We start from the raw sequence: 12,688 nt of genomic DNA, 5'->3' as shown, positions 1-12,688 counted from the left end.
GAAAGAGAGAGGAAGCAGGGCCGACCAGCCACCTGACCATTAAGGTAGTGGTGCATATTAATAAATATTGAGAAATTCATCATACATTTGTCAGTGTAAAGAGAAATTCAGCAAAGGAACCGCCATCGAAAAAATTACTTTTTTCCGTTTTTTTTTACAGTTTGTAACATTTTATTAGATTGTAGAATAAAATACTAAAAATACAAAAGCAAATAGTAGGACACAGTGGGGAGGAAAAAGGGGAAAAAAGTGAGGGGGGGAAGGGAAAAATAAAAGAAAAGGCATTGACTTCTGACTTCCTCTGTTGCGGTAGGAGGAAGCATTAACATTGAACCTCAACTTTTTACTTTTCCATAATATTATAAACTAGCCATTTCTACAACAACAAATGAATCTAACCAGTAAAACCCAAAATCCCTCCCTTTTTTTTAATCATCAAGTTTTTATCTTGCTAAGCATTGGTACTCAAATATTGTCATGTTCTAAAAGTGGTACAATCTGTGCAAAAGTTGAAAAGCCCTGTTCTAGTCCGACCCCCTGCTCAGGCAGGAAAACCTGTACCATTTCAGACAAATGGTTGTCCATTTATCTTCTTAAAAACTTCCAGTGTTGGAGCATTCCCAACTTCTGGAGGCAGGTTGTTCCACTGATGAATTGTTCTGTCAGGAAATTTCTCCTCAGTTCTAGGTTGCTTCTCTCCTTGGTTAGTTTCCATCCGTTGTTTCTTGTCCTGCCCTCAGATGCTTTGAAGAATAGCTTGACTCCCTCTTCTTTGTGGAAAGGCCTTTTGGGAGGCCTGTTTTGGGGGAAAGGTCTATTGGGAGTGATCCCCCTGTGTCCTTTTCCTGCGCAGAATAAATTCTTTGCAATCTCCACCTCGGTGTGTGTTTCATTGGGCGTGGCACACCAGGTGTGAGCCCTTGCTTTCTAGGGCAACGTTTAAAAGAAAAAGCCAGCTCCTCGTCTATTTGGTGAGTTAATGACACAGGACGAATCCCTGCTAAATCTGGAGAAAAGCCAAACTAATCCTTTTTTTCTTTTTTCTGCAGGATCCAATCTGAGTCGATCACCAAACGTTTATTCTTCCAAGCTTTTGGGCTTGGGCTAGAGTTCATCATCAGGGAACTTCTCTGTCTCCAGAATATGCGCAGTGGGCTGTTCTACGCATTCGTCTACACCAGGGGTGTCAAACTCAGTTTCATTGAGGGTCACATCAGCATTGCGGTTGCCCTGGGGTGGGTGTGGCCTACTGGGTGGGCGTGGATGGAGTGGGTGTGGCCTATTGGGTGGGCATGGCCAGCTCTACATCATTCGTGTCAAGGGTGCCTGTAGGGGCCTGGGCAGGAGTGGGACAGATGTGAGGGTCTCTGGCAGAAGGGGGTGGGACCAGGGCAAGCGCCAAGGCGTGGTCCACTGGAAGAGCCTGCCGAAACCCCTCCCCCAGAGCCCATCAAGCCGGATATGTGAAGTAGGCGAGGGCCATTTGCTGGCCACTTCCAGGCGATGGTGCATTTCTTCATTCCTCACAAAGGGTGACACCTCCCCAGCATGCACCCAGGGGATGGGGCCGACGCGGCAGAGGCTGGTTCCTCACTGTTTCCAGACGGCCTTGTGGAGCTAAGACTGAATGCATTTCAGCACAGATGGCCACCACAAAATTGTACATTGGCTCCCAGCCGGCCTGGGCCAGAGTCAAGGCAGCGGGGGCCGTTCCCTCACTCTTTCCAGGATGGCTTCGCGGGGCCACATGAAACCACATGTGTTTGACATGTCTGGTTTACACCCTAATCAACAACTAAAAGCTATACACAACCGGGATCTATATAAATACAACGCGTAGAACCGCCCAGAGTGCTTATTCTGGAGAGCGAAAGTTCCCTGATGATGGGCTACAGCACAAGCCCAAAAGCTTGGAAGGATAAACCTTTCGTGACCGACTCAGATTGGATCCTGCAGAAAAAGGGAAGCAGGATTAATTTGGCCTTTATCTAGATTTAGCAGGAATTCATCCTGTGTTCTTAACACTGAAAGCTTGGAAGAATAAACCTTTGGTCCCGGTGACCAACCAACTCAGATTGGATACTGCAAGATTATCCTGAGACACATATATTGACTTTCTTTTTCTTTTTTTCTAACAGTGATTCATCTTCCCTTGATCTCAACTTCACCTCTTGAATTTTACAGCTCTTGATCTCCATATCTTCGTCTCCTTTACAGGTATTTCATAGCACTGTGACTCTGGGGGAAAAATGTGGTCCAGGAGAGGAAAAGAAATGGGGTGGGGGCTGGAGTAGCATCTTGAGACTTCCTGGCAAATTTCTGAAAAGTAGAATCCGAAACCCCATTTTTTAAGGGAGGCAAAATCATCACTGTTTTCTGTGTCTTCCATTGTTCAAGCAAAATAGTCAGGGGGGCATGATCCAAGGCACCAGAGCAGAAGGAATGAGCTGCTTCTATTTAAGTCCGATCAGTTGATTCCAGTTCCTCCCAGGAATCACCTGACCACTCTCATCGCCACACTGATTATTATTATTACTATTAATAATGATAATAATAATAATAATAATAATAATAATAATAATAATAATAATAATAATAATAATAATAATAATAATAATAAAAGTTGGAAGGGACCTTGGAGGTCATCTAGTCCAACCCCCTGCTCAGGCAGGAAACCCTATCCCAGGGGTGTCAAACTGCTGGCCCATGGGCCAGACGTGTCATCCCAAAACCGCACCCACCCCATTGCCGGCAATGGAGAAAAAGCTCCGATACGTCGCACGACGTCACGTGACGTCGCGAGTTTGACATGCCTGCCCTATACCATTTCGGACAAACGGCTGTCCAGTCTCTTCTTAAAAACTTCCAGTGTTGGAGCATTCACTGCTTCTGGAGGCAGGTTGTTTCACTGGTTAATTGTTCTCACTGTCAGGAAGTTTCTCCTTAGTTCTAGGTTGCTTCTCTCCTTGATTAGTTTCAAGATTGATCAAGCAAGTTAGATTGTACAGTATTGACAGCAAAAGAATTGCCCAGTAAAAGGGGAAATCTTTATTTTAACACTGCAACAGTGAAAGAGAACTTAAGGCTGCCTCTGGAGACCAGACATCATAGCCAAAAAAGCCAACACAATCCTAGGCTGCATTAACAGAGGGATAGAATCAAGATCACATGAAGTGTTAATACCACTTTACAATGCCTTGGTAAGGCCACACTTGGAATACTGCATCCAGTTTTGGTCACCACGATGTAAAAAAGATGCTGAGACTCTAGAAAGAGTACAGAGAAAAGCAGCAAAGATGGTTAGAGGTCTGGTGGCTAAAACATATAAGGAACAGTTGCTGGAATTGGATATGTCTAGTTTAATGAAAAGAAAGACTGGTGGCGACATGATAGCAGTGTTCCCATATTTAAGGGACTGCCACAAAGAAGTGAAACTATTCTCCAAAGCGCCTGAAGGCAGGACAAGGAGGAATGGATGGAAACTAATCAAGGAGAGAAGCAACCTAGAAATTACGAGAAATGTCTGAAATTTCCTGAAGTTAGAGTTAGTGAAAGTGAGTTGCTTCCAGAAGCTGTGGGTGCTCCATCAGTGGAAGCTTTTAAGAAGAGACTGGACAGCCATTTGTCTGGAATGGTATAGGATTTCCTGTCTGAGCAGGGGGTTGGACTAGAAGACCTCCAAGGTCCCTTCCAACTCTGTTATTCTGTTATAGGGATATGGCAAAACAAAAATAGATTGCTGGAGCACGTTGCGTGTCAGCTGCAAGCAAAAAGCAGTCTTCAAATGGCTTGTTGAGTTGCAGGCATTATCCACACAAACCTGGATATTTTAATATCTTATATACCAAATGGAGTAAAGACCCTGAAAGAGGTCCCCCGGGTTGATATTTAATTCTTCACAAGCTAAGATTCAGGGTTTCCTTTTAAAATAATTGTTTTTAAGAACAGAATTCAGTTGGAGTGTGCAAAAGATCTTTTAATCTTTTCACGTTTCGTCCCAGATCTTCAAGTGCTGCAAGATAATGTGAAAAAGAGCGGAAAAATGAAACTCCCTTATTTAAGGAAAAGTGAGGATTTGCTGGTAAGACTGATGGCAGCGTTGTGAGTTTTTATCTCCTTTGAATTTTTACACCCTTCTCGCTGCCCTGAGAAATGCCCGTTGGTCCAAAATTTGCTATGAGGTGGATAAAAACCAATTTGGGGGTCATAGAATAGCCATGTTGATACAGAAGTGAGATAGATAAGATAGGTATCCAGAACACTAGATGTTGGGGAAAATTGTGACAAAGGGAACTGGGGTCATTTAAAAATTTGGAAATGATAAATATTAAACGTTTAATTTAAATATCAACGCAAAATTAAAGCTGGGAAAATTCATAAGGTTATTGATGGTCCAAAAGATGGAATGTTAAAATAAATAAGACATATACAATTATTGCTAAATGTAAGAAAGCTATTAAGTAGCTGATGGATAGAATAAGAAGTATACTAATTTAAACAAGAGACAGTATGTATTAAGGGAAAAAAGAGAGGAAATATTGGCTGTAATAGTTGGAGATTTGTATTAATACTATTTGTATGTAATGGAATTATTGTAACTCAGACACCACGTTGCTTTTCAAAGATATAATTGTAACATTGGAAAATTAATAAAAAGTTTAAAAAAAAAAAAAAAAAAAAAGATGGGGCCTGGAGGGGCCAGTACAGATAGTCCTCGACTCGCAAACGAGCAGGACTGGAAAATTCATAGCTAAGCAGTACGGTCGTTAAGGGAAACATCCCTTAAATGAAGTGAAGCATCCCTTTTAACAACCTTTTAAATTTGTTTAATTCGTTTATAGGTCAAATTTAGAAACTCATTCAAAGAGCAACTCGTTTTGGCCGCCGTAATTGAGTCGTTAAGCGGGACTGTCACATAATCACAATTTACGACCTTCCCTGTGGGACTTCCTTGCATTGATTGTGCTTGTCACTGGAAAGGTCGCAAATGGCAGTCGTGTGACTCCAGGACACGGCAACTGTTGTTAAGTCCACACCGTTTGCCAAGTGTGGGAATCGCAGTCACAGGACAGGGACCAAGGACTGGCCCTGTGTCACTTTTTTCAGACTGGTGTAACTTTAAACATTCACTAAACAAACGGTCGTAAGTCGAGGACTGCCAGTCCTGATCTCTGGCCCACCCAAAGGGGTTTGACACAAACTGAGTCCAACGTTTCTGTTGCTAAGCGAGACATTTGTAAAGTGAGCTTTGCCCCATTTTACGATCTTTCTCACCCACAGTTGTTAAGTGAATTGCTGCAGTTGTTGAGATAGTCACAGGGCTGTTAAGTGGTTTCCCCCTTGACTTTGCTTGTCAGAAGGTCGCAAAAGGAGATCACATAACCCTGGGACACTGCGACCGTCATAAATAAGGACGTTTTTTAAGTGTGAATAACAATCATGTCCCTTGTAAGCTGAGGACTACCTGTATCAGTTGGCCCAAGATAGGAAGAGGAGGTCCTTGTGTTAGGGCAAGGGTCCCCAACCCCCCCGTCCGTGGACCGGCACCGTGCCACAGCACGCCAGCAACCGGGCCACACAAGCAAGCAAAGCCCTACCCGCGGGATACACAAAACGACGCACCTTCCGGTCTGCGGAAAAACCTCTCTCCGCAGAACAGGTCCCTGGCACCCAAAAAGTTGGGGACCTCTGTGATAGGGGACTTCAGCCTTTCAAGATCAAACCCAGAAAGATTTTGAAACCTTAAAGCAGAGGTCCCCAACCTATAGGCCGTGGCCCACTACCAGGCCGTGGCCTCTTGGCCACCGGGCTGCACGAGTGGCTGGCCACTGTGTGCGCGCATGTGCACGCTCTCCTCCCCCTTGCGCCAGTGCTAGCCAAGCCGCAAGCTGCGCGCTGGGAGCTAGCCGAGCCGCGAGCCGGCGCTAGCAGCCCCATTTGCAGAACATGCATGCTCATGGCCCTGTTAACGCACACGTGCATGCAGCCACATTTGCATGTGTGTGCGCATGCGCGCATAAAGGTGCCTGCCCCTCCCTTTCCCACTGGGCCGCTAACCCAGAAAGGTTGGCAACCCTTGCCTTAAAGGCAGTAAGAAGGGACAATCCTGTTTGTTCTGGGTCACGATTTTCGGACCGGATTCAGTGTGTTGTACAATCATTCATTTGTGTAGCGCTATTCAGGTCGTCCTTGGCTTATGACTGGTCGCTTAGCAACCATTTGAAGTTACAGCAGACCACTAACCCTCCCAAAGTACTTACAACCCAGTTCCACAGCCTGGTCATGTGACTGCATTTCGGGTGCTCGGCAACCAGACTGTGTTTACGGCCATTTGAAGCATCCTCTTGCAGTTACTTTCTCTTTTTTTTTTCTTTGAACTTTTTTCTTTTGAACCCCTTCACTAAGGACCCTCAGCTTATTTTACCTCCCTCCCTCAACCTAGGAAGCCTAGCTGAGAGTGTGAATCTCGACCAGCTTTTTGGATGTTTGACTAGGCCAGGGGTAGGCCACCTGGGCTCTTTTATGACTCGTGAACTTCAACTCCCAGAATTCCTGAGCCAGCCTGGCTCAGCTTGGAAACCTCTCCCTTTCCCCTCAGCATGGCCAGCTCAGGAATTCTGGGAGTTGAAGTCCATGCGTCATAAAAGAGCCCAGGTGGCCCACCCCTGGACTAGGGTGACGTAATGTTCTGCCGTTGTGACCTTGCAGAGAAAAACGGAATCGGAGCGGGAGAATATTGTCTGGGAATGGAAGGACCTGCAAAGGTTTCTCCGGGATCAAGAGGAGCTCTTGTTAAGGCAGTTGGAAGAGCTGGAGAAGGAGATCATCACGAGGAGAGACGAGAACCTTTCAAGAAACGGGCATGGCAGAGCCAGCCGGGGGAAAGGAGAAAAGGAGCCCCTCTCCAAGGTGGGAGACTGAGACCCTCGCTTCGAAAAATGAAATGTGATTCTTTGGGGCCTCCTTTATTTTCAATAATAATAATAATAATAATAATAATAATAATAATAATAATAATAATAATAATAATAATAAAGTTGGAAGGGACCTTGGAGGTCATCTAGTCCAACCCCCTGCTCAGGCAGAAAACCCTATACCATTTCAGACTTGAAAAGATCCATCTGATGCTTCTCAACGTACATGGGTTGTCCTCAACGTACGACCACAGTTGAGCCCCAAATTTACGTTACTAAGCAAGACAGCTGTTAAAGTGAGTTTTGCCCCATTTTACGACCTTTCTCGCCACAGGTGTTAAGTGAATCACTGCAGTTGTTAGTCACACGGTCGTCAAGTGAACCTGATTTCCCCATTGACTTTGCTGATCAGAAGGTGGTTTGTGTGACCTCACGACACTGCAACCGTCGTAAATGTGAGTCAGTGGCCAAGCGTCTGCATTTTGATCACGCGACCCTGCGGATGCCGCCGCGGTTGTAAGTGTGAAAAAGAGCCTTAAGTCACCTTTTTTCGGTGCCGTTGTGACTTTGAACGGTCACTAAATGAACCGTTGTAAGTCGACGACTACCCTGTACCACATTACTCCACCTCTTTGCTGAGAGCAAGCCAACATAGCTGCAAGTTCCATTGCTGATCCCCGCCATTTTTTTTCAGTGCTGTTGTAACTTGGAACAGTCACTAAAGGAATAATTGTAAATTGAGGACTGCTTGTAATAATAATAATAATAATAATAATAATAATAATAATAATAATAATAAAGTTGGAAGGGACCTTGGAGGTCATCGAGTCCAACCCCCTGCTCAGGCAGGAACCCTACACCATTTCAGACAAATGGCTGTCCAGTCTCTTCTTAAAAACTTCTAGTGTTGGAGGATTCACCGCTTCTGGAGGCAGGTTGTTCCACTGGTTAATTGTTCTCACTGTCAGGAAGTTTCTCCTTAGTTCTAGGTTGCTTCTCTCCTTGATCAGTTTCCATCCGTTGCTTCTTGTCCTGCCTTCAGGTGCTTTGGAGAATAGCTTGACTCCCTCTTCTTTGGGGCAGCCCCTGAGATATTGGAACACTGCTATCATGTCCCCCCTCGTCCTTCTCTTCCTTAAACTAGACATACCCAATTCCAGCAGCCGTTCCTTATATGTTTTAGCCTCCAATCCCCTGACCATCTTTGTCGCTCTTATCTGTACTCTTTCTAGAGTCTCAGCATCTTTTTTACATCGTGGTGACCAAAACTGGATGCAGTATTCCAAGTGTGGCCTTACCAAGGCCTTGTAAAGTGGTATTAACACTTCACGTGATCTTGATTCTATCCCTCTGTTAATACAGCCTAGCACTGTGTTGGCTTTTTTGGCAGCTGCAGCACACTGCTAGCTCATATTTAAGTGATTGTCCACTTGTAACCCTGGGCTAGTTATAAAAATGCCTCCTTCAAAATAATTCTTCAGAGGCATCATTTAGCCCAGGGGTCCCCAACCCCCCGGGTCCATGGACCAGTACCGGACCGCAGCATGCCAGCAACCGGTCTGCATGTCATGGTTCCGACAGAAGAAACTCTTCAAAGAACTTTGAGGCATTGTTTTCCTTAAAGAATCTATATGGGAGTAGCATAGCTTTGGCACTAACATAGTTGAAGCCAAAATCTGGATTCCCCTCCCCTGAGCACATAGTATCAAAGCACAATTCCCTCCTCCAATTAACAGTCATAATTCACATTCCCCAATTAGTTTGAAATGCAGGCTTTCCCTCCTGTTCTGCTACCTGCAAATTCTTATCACCTCTTATTTCACACACTAGTACAATATTGTTCTGTCTAACTAACTAACTCCCACCACATTCCGCCTCCTCCCCCAGCATCATCTAATTCTAAGAGTAAAGCATGAGAAAGAAAAAGGTTGCATCTTCATATGCTGTCAAAGCAAGAACATCCAATGTTAGCAACGTTGACACCGCACAAACAAGCAAAACCCCATCTGCAGGATGCAGGCAGCACACAAAATCACGCCCTCTCCGGTCCGTGGAAAAACCTCTCTCCACGGAACCAGTCCCTGGTGCCCAAAAGGTCGGGGGCCTCTGATTGAGCCAACTGTATCTGACTTCAAATCCCTACATAGAGTCAAGCTGATTCTTGCAGTATCCCCATGGTCACGTGATTTACATTCGGATGCTTGGCCACTGACTCCTATTTATGACGGTTGCAGTGTCTCTGGGGTCACGTGATCCCCTTTTGCAGCCTTCTGACAAGCCAAGTCCATGAGGAAGCCAGATTCAACGAACAATCGTGTTGTTCCTAACTCCGTGGTGGCGAACCTATGGCACGTGTGCCACAGGTGGCACTCAGAGCCCTCTCTGTGGGCACTCGCGCCGTCGCCCCAGTCCTAGGCCTTCAGCCGGGTTTTATAAAACCTTTTCGCTTTAGGCCTCTGCCGCCATGTGCAAAAAAAAAAAAAGGTTCAATCAATCAGTCAATTTCAACTTTTCTCGGGGAAAAAAAAGATCTTGCAAAGTTGGAATTGATTGATTGAACTCTTTAGTCCCACCCAGTCTGCCATTACCACCGCAGCCACGCCCACCCAGTGGGCCACACCCACCCAGTGGGCCACGCCCACCCAATGGGCCACACCCGCCCGGCACCCAACGATACATAAGTGGGTTTTGGGTTGCAGTTTGGGCACTCGGTCTCTAAAAGGTTCGCCATCACTGTCCTAACTTAACAACTGCAGTGATTCACTTAACCCCTGTGGCATGAAAGGTCGCAAGGCTCAATTGTGGTCGTAAGTCAAGGACCACCTCTATAGGTCTACTAATCAAAATGAGTTTGATGGAGCATTTGTCAGGAAAGTATTTTGAAAATTATTGGATTATTTAATAATAATAATAATAATAAAGTTGGAAGGGACCTTGGAGGTCATCTAATCCAACCCCCTGCTCAGGCAGGAAACCCTATACCATTTCAGACAAATGGCTGTTCAGTCTCTTCTTAAAAACTTCCAGTGTTGGAGGCAGGTTGTTCCACTGTTTAATTTCATTAATTATGGGAATAATTAATCATATTTCTCTGTTGTTGCTCTAATGAAAACTAGTCCTATGTTTGTATCAAATATTCACTTTTACTTAAGGGGAAAATGATTAATGCCGTTCAGTAATTTTTTATGGGGAAATGGTTACAGAAATAAAGGATCTTAAATTGTTCCCAGAAAACATTCACGCCTGATACATTTTTCTTCTCTTTTCTTTTTTTGCTGCAGAATCTCAGAAGAGCAACCAAGGGGTATGTTTATATCATTGTCAATGTGTTGTATTCATTGGGTTCACCTGTGGAAGGATTCCTTAACTCTTCTGCTGTGTAATTGGCATTGATTTATAACGGTCTGCTTTAACTGTATTTTTCTTGTTTTGTCTTGTATTGTTAGCTTAGCAGCCTGGAGATCATTTGCTTTGGATAGGCAATGATGTAAATTTCATAAATCAAATCAAATAAGTAAACAAGGATTAGAGGAAGGCAAGAAGGCTGAAAAAATATTCAGCATCAAATGCTGTCCAGAGTCTTTGCTCTGAATGGGCAGCCATTTTTAATCATACAAACAAACAAATTGGTGTTGCCTGAGGGAAGGAAGAACACACGATTGTCAGAGTAATTCCTGCAATCAATATTAAAAGTTTATTTTAACAGAACAGAATAACAGAGTTGGAAGGGACCTTGGAGGTCTTCTAGTCCAACCCCCTGCTCAGGAAGGGAAACCCTATACCTGTGGTGGCGAACCTATGGCACGGGTGCCAGAGATGGCACTCAGAGCCCTCTCTGTGGGCACGCGCGCCGTCGCCCCAGTCTTAGGTCTTCAGCTGGGTTTTATAAAACCTTTTCACTTTAGGCCTCCGCCACCGTGTGCAAAAAAAAAAAAAAAAAGGTTCAATCAGTCAATTAAAAAAGATCTTGCAAAGTTGGAATTGATTGATTGAACTTTTTAGTCCCACCCAGTCTGCCATTACCACCGCGGCCATGCCCACCCAATGGGCCACGCCCACCCAATTGGCCACACCCACCCGGCACTCGACGATGCATAAGTGGGTTTTGGGTTGCAGTTTGGGCACTTGGTCTCTAAAAAGTTTGCCATCACTGCCCTATACCATTTCAGACAAATGGTTGTCCAGTCTCTTCTTTAAAACTTCCAGTGTTGGAGCATTCACAACTTCTGGAGGCCGGTTGTTCCGCTGATTAATTGCTCCAAATGTCAGGAAATTTCTCCTTAGTTCCAGGTTGCTTCTCTCTTTGATTAGCTTCCATCCGTTGCTTCTTGTCCTGCCTTCGCTATTAACTTTCATCCTTCTAAGAAGCATTAAATAAACCTAATGACCTGTATACAGGCCTTCTTCAACTTATGACCACAATTGAGCCAAAAATGTCTGTTGCTAAGCGAGACAGTTGTTAAGTTAATTTGTCCCATTAAACAACCTTTCTCACTACAGTTGGTTAAGTGAACCCCTGCAACTGTTAAGTTAGTAACCCGGTTGTTAAGTGAATCTGGCTTCCCCATTGACTTTGCTTGTCAGAAGGTCAGTAAAGACGATACAGTGACCTGCAAGCGTCATAAATATGAATCCGTTGTTAAAAACATCTAAACCCTGATCACATGACCATGGAGGTGCTACAATGATCATAAGGGTGAAAAACAGTCATAAGCAATGGTGGGATTCAACCCGTTCGGCAGAACCGATAGCTAAATTTTGTTGAGTTCGGAGAACCGGCTGAATGCACGCTGCTTCCAGAACTCCGTTCTAGGCCTCGGAGGCCTGGAGGAAGCCTCCCAGGCTTAGAACGGCCCACCGGAGATGCGTGGATGCCACTTCCGGAAGTCCGTTCTAGGCCTCGGAGGCCTGGAGGAAGCCTCCCAGGCTTAGAACGGCCCCCCGGAAATGCGTGGATGCCACTTCTGGAAGTCCGTTCTAGGCCTCGGAGGCCCAAGCCTGCATCCACGCAGAGAACTGGTTGTTCAGGTATTTGAATCCCACCACTGATCATAAGTCACTGTTTTCAGTGCCGTTGTAAACTGAATGGTCACTAAACGAATGGTGGTTAAATCTGTGAGTAGCTACATCCCTTTGGGAAAAAGCTTCATGCTTGCATGTGGAGGGTTACTGTGTGATGAATCCAGTATAGGAGGGATTTGAGTTTATTAGAGAGAGGGAGTCAAAATCAGCACAGGTGGTCCTCAACTTGCGACCACCGCTGACACCCAACATTTCTGTTGCTAAGGGAGACATATGTTAAGGGAGTTTTGACCCATTTTGTGACCTTTCTTGCCACCGTTGTTAAGTGAAGCATTGCAATTGTTAAGTTAGTAACACGGTTGTTAAGTGAATCTGGCTTTTCCCCACTGGCTTTGCTAATCAGAAGATCCCGGGACATGGCAACCGTCACAAGTCTGAGTCGGTTGCCAAGCGTCTGAATTTTGATCCCGGGCATGCTGCAAAGGTCATAAGTATGAAAAACGGTTGTAACTCACTTTTTTCAGTGATGTAGCATCGAACGGTCACTGAGGGAACGGTTGTAAGTGGAGGACTAGCTGTATAAGAGCTTGGAAATCAGACAAGGACTCTAAAAGGCCCACACGTCTTTCCCCCCCCCCCCTTCATCAGCAGGAAGAATCGGCTGCATTTTAAGTGGAAGAGAGATTTCAAGGAGCTGGAGTACAGGTTCAACCGTTTTTCGAGAAAGAGGATTGAACTAAAAGAGGTTTTAT

General features: G+C 45.0%; 1 long non-coding RNA gene across 1 annotated transcript; it reads left to right on the top strand.

Annotated features, from left to right (window-relative positions):
- The first annotated feature begins 2,133 nt into the window (after positions 1-2,133).
- LOC114922892 lies at positions 2,134-6,887 on the top strand. The gene is made up of 3 exons (XR_003810517.1): positions 2,134-2,217; positions 4,002-4,081; positions 6,709-6,887. It is a non-coding gene; the product is annotated as an uncharacterized LOC114922892 (long non-coding RNA).
- The last annotated feature ends 5,801 nt before the right edge of the window (positions 6,888-12,688 follow it).

This window comes from Protobothrops mucrosquamatus, unplaced genomic scaffold (genome assembly GCF_001527695.2).
Source record: "Protobothrops mucrosquamatus isolate PMUCROS unplaced genomic scaffold, P.Mucros_1.0 scaffold1244, whole genome shotgun sequence".
Lineage (NCBI taxonomy): Eukaryota > Metazoa > Chordata > Lepidosauria > Squamata > Viperidae > Protobothrops > Protobothrops mucrosquamatus.
This window is presented reverse-complemented; position numbering and strand designations above follow the sequence as displayed.